Source organism: Cupressus sempervirens, chromosome 2 (genome assembly GCF_028749045.1).
Source record: "Cupressus sempervirens isolate cs-2001-9-10 chromosome 2, ASM2874904v1, whole genome shotgun sequence".
Taxonomy (NCBI): domain Eukaryota; kingdom Viridiplantae; phylum Streptophyta; class Pinopsida; order Cupressales; family Cupressaceae; genus Cupressus; species Cupressus sempervirens.
Window position 1 is genome coordinate 111,156,056 of NC_143119.1, and position 9,324 is coordinate 111,165,379.

Consider the following 9,324-nt stretch of genomic DNA (forward strand, 5'->3'; position numbering starts at 1 on the left):
AGTTCATTTTAACAAATCATGGTCATGGACAATTTCTAGTGAGTGCAATGCGAAGCTTCAAGTATTCAAAGAGCATATAATGAGATGGTCCTTCTCTACAAAAGGAAGGTTGTGTTGAATTTTCCATGGTGCTAATTTTTGTAAATGTTGCATTTTATTTTCTACTTTGTGTGATACTTTAAAGTTTTGGTGTTGCAATTTGTTCATAAAAAATAATGTTTCAATATTTCATACATGAGACCAAACAGTGTAGGTCAAACCATGTTGGTAGACTTTGGAAGGATCAAAAGCAAGTGTGTCCATTGATAAGCCTTGTGCTCTATGGATGGTTCATGCAAATGCTAGTTGAAGAGGGAATTGCTTTTAGTTAACAATTTTTGAAGATGTTTTAACTTTCCTAGCTATTTTCATTATTGGTGTCCATGAAGGAAGAATTGAATTTGTATAAAACCTTTGCATTTTGTTGTGTCATGATTTACCAATTGTGGGGTCATTAAATTCAATTCATAGTGTGTCTTCATGTTCAGTTGTATGCATTTCAAAAACAACATCAGCACCATTGACTAGTCCATCTTGTGTATCTAGGTTTCCAGCTATTAGTTCAACGAGAATTCTAGGTTTTGCATAGATTATAACAAGTAGTGTAGTTTATTCAACTTTGTATTCAATATTATTAATTTGATAGTCACTTTCATCAACAGCTTCAAAGACATAAAGTTTACTTGGTAATAAATCTAACATTCTTCTGTTGTGTTCATCAACGGTTGAATTTCTGTGAAACAAATATGGCATTTTTGGATCCTTAGGAGGCGTCTTGTAGCATGTTGTGTTCAAGTAAGAAATGTCTTGATCATTTTGTTGTCCTATTCTTGTATAGTTCACAACTTAAATGAAGTGTTAATTTTTTGTCTCACCATAATGTGTAATTCAAAACATAGTACATTTTCAACCCAAAATGTGTATAAATTTTTTTGTCCACATATTGTTGGCTCCTCAAATATCCAGGTATCACAAACAGGTTGTGCTTTGTACAAGTCACCAAAAAATATGATGTCAACATTTCCAAATGGTCTTGTTGGTGTATACTTTATTTGGCGAAGCCTTGTGTCAATATTGTATAGCATTCTAGAACCAATAAGGGAGACCTCGTCAATGAGAAGTACTTGTAGCTGATCTAATTTTTTGCTCAAATAGTCAAGTTTGTTTGAATCCAAAGGTAGCATCTTAGAAGAGCTAAATGGTAGATGGAATATTGAATGTGCAGTGATGCCACCTGCATTGAACTACAATAATTCCTTTAGGCTTTAAAGGGTCACTATCTAGTAGCTTGTCATGTATTTGAATCATTCCTTGAAAGAGAACTTTTGTAGTAAATGTTTTCCCTGTGCTAGCCCCTCTAGTCAAAAATAAATATATTGGTTTATTAAGTTGAAGTCTCTTTGTTATGAGAACATCTTTGACTATTTATTGTTGTTCTTTGTTCAATTCTTTGTGCAAACTTAAATATTTTTCATTGTCGAGCAAGAATGGATGGGCTATTTCAGAAAATAGTTTGCATCCAATAGATTGCATGTTTTTAGGTTTTTTTGCTTGTTTTAGGCCATTTATGATGTCATATTTGTCTTTTTCATTTTTGTTTTGATTTTGGCCTTGTTCACTATAAAGGTCTATTGCTGGGTTGTTATCATTGTTAGCTTTTATTGCAGCCTTGTCAATGTCACCCCATTTATTATGTGCTTGTGAGTTAAACATTTTTTCAATATTTTGTATATGTTCTTTGTTTGCATTGAATGTTGCAGTCCATGTTTCATGTCCTTGTAGCAATGTTTTTTCATTTTTTCTAAAAGGGACATAAAGCATAAGTTTTTCTCTACAATAATTTTCATGATCAATGTGTGGGTTGTATCTTACATAACGAATGATATATGACTTTTCCCCTTTTTTTGGTTTTTAATGGGTTGTTTGAGTAGAAAGTTGCATACTTAGCTAGTGATAATGTGTCTAGAACTTTTGAGCAGTGCATGTATTTGTCTACTATAGTGGCATACATGATATTCTGAGAGCAATCTTTCTCTCTTGCCAAAATCTTAGGACTTTTCAACATAAGAATTCAATTTTTTGGTGGTGAACTATTGACGAAAATGGTTCTTCATGAGCTTTTACGTAGTGGCAATGAGAGGGCAATATGGGCGGCTTAGCGACTGGACATTTGTTGATAGTTGAGCAATGCATTTCCTAGTTTGTGTATGAAATGTATCTTGTCATTATATGCATTTGTACATTGTTTTCGTATCTGGTGAAATGTAAGGGATAATGTTGTATCTTGTTTTGTTATGTACGAACTATAGTATGATGCAACAACATATGCATCTAATATAAATTGTGTGTTTGTATTCACATACCATAGTGGTGGCACTTTTTTTGCAAATGTATTTATCCATATATCCACAGGTCTTCCTTCTAGCAAGACAATTTTTCGTGACAATGTTGCTTACAAAATGGCAATGTAATCATCTTCTTGAAGTTTGATTTCATTTAAGAAATTATCAAATGTAACATCTTTTGTATAGTTCTTCTTTTCCAATTGTTTGAAAAAAGAAAGTGCTCTATCCTTCATCATAGGATCAACATCCAATAAGGGCTCTAAAACTGTTGTTTGTCTTATTGGAGGCAACAAAAAACTAAATTGACAGCTAGATGTTTTGTACTTTTTGCATGCTTTTGTATGATGGTGTGTTTTCATTTTGGCAAGGTTTACACCTAATAGTGTGGACTCACATGAAATGTACTTATAAAAAAAGTCTTTTATTTCATTGGTTGTGATTTTCCAAATATAGGTGCATTTGTTATCCACAGCATGAAGTGTACATGTTTATTTCCTCTAGTTTGAGAATCCGTAACAAAAAAAGTCTAATAATTTTCCAAAGATTTCTTCATTTTTAAGCATCATCTTTCTAAAAGTATTTATCTTATGATTAAAATAACGGCTACAAATTACTGGATTTTTCCTGATTTCAAAGTCCAAGTCTTTGTCTTCTATAGTTTCATTTTCTCTACTTGGTTGTGTGTTTGATACATGTTGCAATGCTTTACATAATGGCTCCCAAAAGTGCTCAGCACTTGTTAGTGTTAGAAAGAAGGTTGGTGGCCCTAGTTGTCATATCATTACAAATATATTTTTTCTTGTGTTTTATGAATAATTAGGAGATGTTCATATACTCTTCAGTGATCTAAACCCTATTGGAGATTTCAATATTTTTTCTAGGTTTGACTGATTACAAACATCCTTTGCATATGGCTTTTCATCTTTCAATTTAGCTTTCCTTATACAGACCCATGCCAAAGAGGATATTTGATGGATAATTATTTTTATAGCTTTGAAAAAAAATTTGTTATATGCATTGAGAAGTCATTGTCTCTATGCATGAGCTCTCACTTTTCTATTTTTTGGTAGGTAAACTTTTTTGTAATCTCTTCTGGTCATGGGAATCCATAAAATAGTGTGGGGAAATTCATTTCTTTTGAGTAAATGTCCTAGAAAATGCCTAGAGGTTTAGAACCTTCAGATGGTGCAATTTCAATAATTGTTGTACTAAGGTCTTTGATTAAATGTGATTCATTAAACCAATGAATAACCGATTCAGATATAGGTTCTTCATCATTTTCAAGTATGAAATCATGCATATTTGTATCACTCTCTATGTGCATTTTTTTTGGTTTAGCTAGAAGAATATCTTCCCAATCCTTATTTATTGTAATGTTTTCCTTTAAATATAAGGGTGTTTTTGATAATATTGTTAAAGAATTCATCACATGAGAAGGTCTTACATTTCCTTGTGCATATGCTTTCTCATATTGTAGCTTACGTTTTAATTTTACTACAATTGTTTGTGTCTCATCTATATGTCTAGGCAATGCATGTTGCACTCTATCAAAATAAACGGGGACATTGATGATTGTTCCATTCAATCCATATTGCGCTCTTTTGTATCCTAATTGTCTAATTTGTGCAAAAGCAATATGCAAAGAGACAAGCCTTTCTTCAAGGCTAGTCAGTCCATGGACAACATGTATTCTCTTATTGTGTCTTATGTGCATGGTGCAACAAATCCATGGACTTTTCCAAGGACAATGGCATCTATACATTGTTTGCAAATCAATTGACCAACTACAAGTGTTTTCTTATGGTTGGAAATAGGTAGCAAAGAGAAAGCATGGAAAAATGCATTATTGACTTTGTAGACTCTTTTTGGAAGCATAACATTTCACAAATGGTACATGCTTGAGTAGGTGTGCCACTAATTTGTCATAGATATTGCATAACAGATTTATGATTTGCATTGTTTAGTAGAGCTATATGTGCATGACTTGTCTGTTGGTGTGTTGTTCGTGCCTTGTGAAACACATACCTTGTCCTTGATGTTGAACATGACCTTCGTTGGTTTGGTATACTATTAGTTTCATTGTTTGTATCTTTGGCCATATTTTCTATCAAATTTCCTTTATTATGTATTGTTCTTTTAAGTCGTTGCAATGAACAGTCAAAATTTAGTCTTTTTAGTGGAATAGTTTTTTTTTTTTTTGTTGATTTTGAACTTTCTTCAGAGCAAGCTAATGCCATGTTGTTAGCTTCAATTTTTTTTCTTTGGTCATGTTTGTTGACATCTTTTATTATTATTGTGTATTGTTTGTTTTAGATGTCATAAGGAACGATCATTATTGAAACATTTTCCAAAAATAGCTTTTTCTTTTGTTGATTTTGAGTTTTGTTCATAGGAAGTTATTGGCATGTTTGTTGCAAATTCAATTTCACTAGTTTGTTGTAAATTGTGATTGTTTGTTTGCATTTCAGTAGTTATTTGTTGTTATTGTTGCAGCGCCTTGTAATGATAGTGCCCTGAGCTATTTTTGAAACAAATTAAGTTAATGTTTCTTATTAGTTGTGTGCAATTGCAATGCATTTCAAATTGAGGCAAAGGGATTGGTTTCCATACATATATGGCTATATGAAATATGTATGAAAGCCAGATTAAGCAAAATTCAGATCCTTCTACCTTGCTTTTAGCATATGGCATTCCAATTCTAGAAACCAATATCTGTATTTGTGACATTGATTCATTAATTGGCATTGCAAATTGCTCAAACATATTAGAGCAATTCAATGCATATTTGTTTCTCACTATTAGTGCATTGGCTAATGATTGTGCCACAAATAGGCATAAGGCGATTGCGTCAAATTGATTATCAGTCAACAATGCAATAGTTATAAACATACTTTCGCCACAATGAGTAGTAAATACAGTGAATTGTTGTAGACCAACTTTACCAAACTCTCATGCACTTGTGTTCCAGATATCTATTGAATTGCAAGGGAAATTTGAAATTTGTGGTTGCATACTTTGCATTGCACTATATGTCGTAACTTTTGAGAAGATAGGTTCATAATGCCCTGCAGATGGATTGGCATCATGGAAAAGGATTGATATTGTAAAATAAGGTGCATCTTTATTGAAATGCAAGTATGGTTTCTTTCGTGTTAGGGACCAGATGCATATGGGCATGTTTAACCAAAGAGTTTCCTAATGACTATAGAATATGTCACCCCAAAAGCCACTCTCGCCAAGTGTGTTGAATTCAGTTGCTGATAACCTCATTCTTTGCAGGTACGAGGCCTTGTCACTTACTCTATGCAAATCGTAAAGCATTGAAGGGTGAAGCTCGTGTTCAAAGGAGTTTGTAGCTTCATCACAACCATTGTTAAGGCAATGCAAGAAGTGGTCCACAAGACCATTACAAAGTTCAATAAATGTATAATGATAATGAAGCAATACTTGTAATGTATTAAACAAACAGTCACCAACCTTGTAGTTAAAAGAAGTTATTCAAAATCAATGCTTTTCTAGAGCAGTTTCAATTGATATATTTTGTAATTTTTCATTCACATTGCATGTTTCTACTATTATTGGGCTTTTTGATGCTTCTCCTATTGCATTAGAAACATTTCCAAATGTATAACTCATTTGTAACAATTAAAACTTACCTAGAGTGGTACACAAGAGATAGTCCTTTGATGTATTATGCGTTGTTGATGTCCTGAAAGAAAGAAAAAGAAAATTAATGATGAGCTTTACTAAGTTATTTTGTAGATTTAATGATAAGACAAACTAATTACAGATAAATAGTTAGAATCCTGCCTCTTACAAAATATAGCATATTTAAAAAATGAGCTAAAGATATGTTTAGATAATGGGGAAGTCAACACTAAAGTCAATAAATAGAGTTTGTGGCTTTGATAGTCCAATTTCTTTTCAATGAATGTTTCTATATGCCAAATTCTTATAAATTTTTCATTCCCTAAATATATTGTTGTAAACACCTAAATTTGATTACACTACTTTGGTAATCTAATTTAGCCATCTCTAAAGGCATCATTAATTAAATTCTTATTTAATTAATCCTTTGCCATCCCTAGTTGATTAATTAATCATCTATAGTCCTAATTGATAAATCAAATAATCTATTATTTATCAATTAAATCCTTTTCTCCTATCTAATTCCAAAAATCCCCATTTATTAAATAAATCTATTTGATAAATGAAATCCTCAAATTCAAAAACCCCTAACCTATCTCTAATCCTCCATTTAGCCTAATCCACCCCATCCACCCATACTAACCAAGCTTAGCCACTAACTCACCCACCCTCATTAATGCCATCCACTTGCACATCTCTAACATCCCTAATCTAATCCTAAACCCAAGCTTAATCCACCCCCTAATGTTGTCACATTCCTTAAACAAGTTTAAGACTTTCCTAATCCAAACCAAAGTCTCCCCTCAAAAAACCCAACCACTAAGTCATGAGTGCTCTTACAAAACATAAAAGACTCTTACAAGCCCACTCATGACTCTTACACCCATCTTCCACACTCTTCCCTCTTCCACACTCATTCCTCTTACATCCCTCTTACATACTCAACCCCACTCATCATGCCTTTAACCAACCCTTTACCCTACCCTCTCACACTCATCCTCCTTGTGACAAGTGTCACCTTCCCATTGGTGCTAAACAAGCACAATCCATGTGCTCTCCTTTGAGTGCATCCTAGCCCTCCTTAAGCCTTCATCCATCCTTGCATCTAAGCCCTCCATCCCTCTACCCCTTAGCCTATAAATTGAATCCCATCCCAAGCCATTTCATCAACAATCTTTGAGCTAAAGTTACCATGCTATTTTGAGAACCAAAGCCATCAATCTTACCCTTATAATGCCAAATTGAGAGCTCACAAAGCTACCAATTTGCCATTACCCATCTCCATTGAAGCAAGCTTTTGAGCATCTTGAGCATACATCCACAGCAAAAGGACACATCTACAGAATCAAGAAAGCATGGAGTGTTTTATCTTGTGAGGTTTGCACTTCTTGTTTGCTTTCTTTGTCTAAGCATATATGTGAATTTAGTTTTTGGTTTGTGAATGTTTACTTTATTTGTTAATGTTCTTTTCATACTAAATCTTGTTCTACATTTTGGCATGCTCGGTGGGACCCCACTATGGGTCATTTAATCATCTATTTTCATCTATATGTCATTTTTCTAACCATCTAATGTTTGTTGTTGTTTGAGTGTGTTGTGAGGGTGTTTTGCTTATTTTTGCAGGTTAAAGAACACACTTAGGAAGAAGAAATACCATCTATAAAAAAAAATTTGCGTTTTTCAACTTTTTTGGCGCAGTTTTGGTCTGCAACCTGTTCTGTCTGCGAAAATCCGCGTCTGCGCAAATCGACGTCTGCGAAAATCCGCGTCTGCGCAAATCGACGTCTCCGCCACCGCCAATCCAAATCGTCGTCTACGAAAATCCGCATCTGCGCAAATCGGCATCTCTGCTTGTCACCTGTTTTCTGTGCCGCAAAATCTGTTCTGTCGTCTTCGACTACTAGCGTATCTTTGTTTCTGCACTTTGTAGCTTTAAAAAAAAAAAAAAAAAAGAGTATAAATCAAAATTTGACTTTTAGTGGTTCCGTAGGATTTAAACCATTTTAAGCATTTTTACGCGTAGAAAAAACAACAAAAAAAGTTAATTTTTTTTTTTCCATAGTTACGCCCTCATTTTTAAAGATTTTGGCTAACTAACTAAATTGCTTCTTCTTTTTTTTTTGTCTCATTGTAGGTTGGAGCACATATGGAACCACTAACCATGTTTTTTGCAGGTTTTCATGTTGCTAAAAAAATGAACTTGAATGTTTAACCATTTGTCTTTGAATGCATGTTGCTAAAAAAATGAACTTGAATGGTTAAACACATTTTCCATTGAATGAATGTTGCTCAAAACACACTCTTGAATGCCATGGATTAAAATCAACTTTCCTTGGAATGCATGCTTAAAACAACAAATCCAATCTTGAATGCCAAGGATCAATTAACCATTGCAATATCAAACACTTCATTTGGAGCTTCTAAAATTGAACAAAACAAATCTCTTTTCCACATGCAATCTAGGTAAAGTTTGATTTTTGGACATTTAAGAAACTTTGTTAAGTTAAAATACAAATTTACAAAAATCAATTTGAGTAGTTCCTTGGACTCACCTCTTTCTAATCACCCATCAAATATTAACCATTGGTTGCAATCTCAGCGCCATTTATGGGGATGGGTCTACTTGAAAAAGGTGTTAAATGTTCCACAATCTAACTCACTCACTTGGTCTTTGAACTTTTGCTTTAACTTTATCAAAATTCTTAAATGGCCAAAACTCTAGATTAAATCGATCACACTTCAAGTTTGGGCACTAAAATTGAACAACAACTGACGTAGAGAGCCTCCGGGCGCGCGCTTGAAATCGAATCTCACACACTTTTGTTTTGGGCTTAAAACAAACTCACACTCAATCTTGAATGCCTTAAAGAAAATTAATCGATACTTGACGTGGAGGGCCTCCGGGCGCGCGAGTTTGCTTTTATTGACCCTAACTCTTCTTATTGTTTGCATTCTTCAATCGATTTACTTTTGTTGGCACTTCAAGTTGGAATTGAACATTGTCTCTTAAACATGAGTGCTTGCAAAGTCTAGATTAGCACACATAAGAGTCAGTTGGTAAAAGAACAAGCGTGTTTTTTAGCCCAAGGTCATCCAAGTCTTCTCTCCCCTTGTCGTCTTTCGAGGCCATCTTGGGTGCATAAGATTAGGATCCAAAACCTTGTTTCTTTTTAGGAGGCCTGCTTGGGGATTTCATCACCCCTTGGACGACCTCAACTCCAGCGTTCCGACGGAGTATAAGAATCGGGAGGTGAATCGAAAGACACCTCTCTTGGGATCAAGATTTTGTCAT